Source organism: Elephantulus edwardii, unplaced genomic scaffold (assembly GCF_000299155.1).
Source record: "Elephantulus edwardii isolate Elephantulus edwardi_28Jun2011 unplaced genomic scaffold, EleEdw1.0 scaffold00058, whole genome shotgun sequence".
Taxonomy (NCBI): Eukaryota; Metazoa; Chordata; class Mammalia; order Macroscelidea; family Macroscelididae; genus Elephantulus; species Elephantulus edwardii.
Genome location: NW_006399808.1, coordinates 139,013 through 143,539, shown reverse-complemented (window position 1 = coordinate 143,539; position 4,527 = coordinate 139,013).

The following is a 4,527-nucleotide window of genomic DNA, read 5'->3' as shown; positions in this document are numbered from 1 at the left end:
TGTTAACTACCTGCCAATTTACCTTGTGAACTACATAGATTCAGTATCAGGATGGTACAGTCACATAATAGGCCAACACACAGGTTTCACGTCATGCTTTGTGTGGGTACATACACTTCTTGAAAACTGACAGATGGAATTCATTCATGTCCCAGATCTGATATGATCCTGTGGCTTTGGTTGACTGTAAAGGTTAGATCACATCCCATAGAGTGTGCCTGAGACATTTGACAAGACAAAAATCTGACCACTGGCTTCTGCCTATTCTGCCAATGGATCCAGCACATCCTTTCATTTAGAAGTGGGGTGAAGTTCCATTTTGTAAGCCATTCACCCTCCTTCAGGTTCCCAAATGGCCTTCAATAACCAATGGTGGCATGGGATGCCTCACCATGACCACAGACACATCTTGCATGCATCCATTCTCTGTAAAACAGGGATCCAAGATTCTTATGATTTGGTTGAGTGACACACTAAAAAGCTCCCCTGACCAACTCCCAGAAGAGCACAAGAGACCTGAGGGTAGGCAAGATTTAAAGTCAGAAAATCCGTGTTTTGGGTGCTTGGACTGGTGTAGGAGCCAGGAGAATAGTCAATGGGTATCGCCATGGAATTGCTTATGTAATGGAGCAGGCTCCAGGAACTGGTGCCAGGGCTTATGGAATTTGAGGTGACCAGGTGTGAGGGGTAAGGCAGCTTTAGGTAATGTGCCTCTTTTCAACAAAGTTTCTTCAAAGCAATATAAATGCTTGGCTAGCACAAATCCATAAAGGGCATACTTGATAACTGTTCCTCCATGTCTCTTGTGTCTACATAGAGTCAGTATCAAGATTGTACAACCAATCAGTTGACTGATTGTATAGTTGAAATCTTCTTCTGTATCCTTATTAAGTTTCTTTTGAGTTCACCTATCCTTTGGTGAGAGTGGGATGTTAAAGCCTCTAACCATGTTCTATTCCTTTTTTGGGTGGATCAAGTGGTTTTGATTTTGGTCAAGATTATGTCTTCTGGGCCTATTGTACATTTAGTCATTATAGAATGTTCATCTTTATCTTTTATGGTGGTTTTCATCCTATAGTCTTTTATCAGAGATTAGTGTTGCCACCTCTGCTTTTTTTTCCTCTTGTGTGTCATTTTTGTGTATTTTTTCCCCACTCTGAGTTTTAGTCAATCTTTTCCTTTATTTATTGAGTTTCTTATAAGCAGGATGGGTTTGGGGTTTTTATCCACTCTGCTACTCTTTTTCTTTTAAATGATGCCTTTAGTCCATTCACATTAAGTGTGATTATTGAAATGCCAGCAGTTATTGCTGTCATTTTGCTGTGTTTTATCTGTTGTTTCTGATTAATCTATAGTCTATCTGGTTTTCTGTCTCTATGTGAAGGACTTCCTTTAGTAATTCTTGTCGATTTGGTCTTGTTTTACAAAGTTCCTTTTGCTCCTCTTTTTCTGCAAATGACCTGATTTCTGCTTCACATTTGATGAACAGTTTTGTCCATCACCTAGCAATTTATTTGCTGATGTTTTGTTGGTTGTTTTTGCCCCACCTTGTTGGGAACTGTCAAATCATATCAGACTGGCACAGGGGGAGAATGGTTCTCCTTTTCCAGTGGAGATTCTAGTGGATTTGAACTGCGTGCTTTCAGAATTGCAGCACAGCTTTTTGCCACTAGGCCACCAGACATCCCTTGACTGTTTTTATATGGCTGGTTTTAGTATTCTACCTTTTTCTTTGATGGAGGAGAATTTGACTATGTTTTAATGTTTATCTTTTGAGGACTAGTCTGTTTGGGGTTCACTGAGCTTCTTAAATGTGAATTTTCTCATTCTTCATAATGCCTGGAATGTGTTGTTCTAGTACATCTCCAAGTTTCTCAGTGCTTTCCCGGCTTCACTGCTGTTTGGCAATTCCAATCATACATATGTTACTCATATTTATGTCATCCTGTATGATTCTAATGGTTCCATTTTTCTTCCAATGCCTATTTCCTTTTCTAGTATGTTCTCAATGACATACTTACACCTCTCTGATTCTCCCTTTCATCTCTTCTGTTTTGCTTTCTTGTCCCTCCAAAACATTGGAAACTTCAGCTATTTCAGACTTCGTATTCTGGATTTCATTTTCATGCTTTTTGTTTTTTTTAAATTCTAGTACTGTGTGGCCCATTCCAAAGAAAGGTGACCCAAGAGAGTGTGGAAACTATAGAACAATATCATGGATTTCAAATGCAAGCAAGTTTCTGCTGAAGATTATCCAAAATGACTAGAACAACATATCAGCAGAGAACTGCCAGAAGTCCAGGCTGGGTTTAGAAAGAGTTGTGGTACTAGGGATATTGTAGCTAATGTTAGATGGCTCTTGACTGAAAGCAGGGAATATCAGAGGAATGTCTATCTGTGCTTCATTGATTATGCAAAGGTGTTTCACTGTGTGGATCATAACAAACTGTGGATGACTCTAAGAAGAATGGGAATCCCAGAATAATTGATCATGCTAATGTGAAACCTATACTTGGGCCAAGAGGTAGTCATCAGAACAGAGGAAGGAAACACTACATGGTTCAAAATTTGGAAGGGCATACACCAGGGATGTGTCCTGTCTCCATACCTTTTCAACATGTGCAGTACAGATATCCAGGAAGCTGGGCTCTATGAGGAGATATGCAACATCAGGATTGGTGGAAGATCTACCAACAATCTGTGTTATGCAGATGACACAACCCTGCTTGCTGAAACTGAGGAGGACCTGAAGCGCTTGCTGCAGAGGTCAAGGACTGCAGCCTTAAATATGGATTGAAGCTAAATGTCAAGAAGACAAAGATTCTCACCACTGGACCAACTGGCAGCATTATATGGATGGTGAAGAGATTGAGATTGTTCTCAGCTTTAGTTTGCTTGGCTTCACAGTCAACACACTTGTCAACAGCAGCCAGGAAATTAAAAGACATATTGCGATGGGAAAGTCTGCTGTTAGGGATCTCTCCAAAGTACTGAAGAGCAATGGTGTCTCTCTGGAGACTAAGGTGCATCTGATACAGGCCATGGTCTTTGCAATCACTTGTTATGCATCAGAGAGTTGGACAATGATTAGGGAGGATAGCAGGAGAATTGATGCATCTGAGTTGTGATGCTGGGGAAGAGTATTGAGTGTACCATGGACTGCTAAGAAAACAAACAGATTCATCCTGGAGAGGGTTAAACTGCACTGCTTCATGGAGGCAAGGATTCTGAGGCTTCATCTAACATAATTTGGACATGTTGTAAGAAGGGACCAGTCCCTGGAGAGGGATATCATGTTTGGTAGGGGAGGAGGGACAGCTCAGGAGGGGAAAGCCTCAGTGTGAATGCCACAGGACAGAGCAGAGTTTAGGGTTGTTGTATATAGGGCCACTAAGAGTCACAAGCGACTCAACAGCACATAACAAGTATCAATTGTGGTTTGAAGGTGTCCTGTGGAAAAGAGACACCTCATCATGAATCCTCCCAACACTCATACCTGGTCCCCTCAGACTTTCCTATGCCTGGTCACTAGTCATTCCTCTGATACTGTTTACTTTCAACCACAATTCATCTGACATTAGCAATAATATATCTAGTGCCACAGTCTCTTCTGAATCCAGCTGGTATTTCTGTTACTTTGTCAATGTACTATTTCATTCATGGTTTTATTAGATAATCTTCAGCAGGATTTTGCTTGTGTGTGATATTAGTGATATAGTTAAATAATTTCCATGCTCTTTTGGGTGAACTTTTTAAGGGATAGGAATAAATATGGTTCACTTCCAGTCAGGTGCCCAGGTAGTTGTTAACAAATTTCTTGGCACAACCTGATGTGCATGTCAAGTGTAGCATCTGTTTACTGAAATACGTAAATTGGTACTCCATCAATTCGAAAGGTCTTGTTTTTATGTCAATTCCTTCAGAGCACCTCAAACTTCCTCCTTCAACACCACTGCCCCTTGACAATAGGTTGTTTCATGAAATTCTTCTGTGTCAGCCAATTCTTGTTCTTACAGACTCTGACTCATCCTCCTCCTTCCATCTATTTTTAATGTTTCCTAGTTCATTCAATATTCTGCCCAATGCATCCTCAAAATATTACAAGTCTTCAATGTGTTCTTTGGTAATCAATGGTAATTAATGTTATAAAACATAATGTGCATGAAAAAAATGAATGAAAACCCAATACAAATTTTAATCTTTCATGCAATATTAACTTTAGAAAATTAGATTATATTCACAGACTGTTGTAAGATACAATACTGAGGTTTTCCTATGTCAATTTAGAGACTAAGCTGCATCTGGTCCATTCTTTGGTCTTCCCAATTACTTGTTATGCATCAAAGAGCTGGAATATGACTAAAGATGACAGAAGAAAAATTGATGTCTTTGATTTGTTTTTTTTTCTATAATTATATTTTATTAATTTTCATTAACATTTACAGAGATTTTGGGCTTCCACTCATTCATTGTTGCACTATTCTCTCTACCCTCCTCCCAGTTTGTTCTTGTCCAAATGCCACAGTG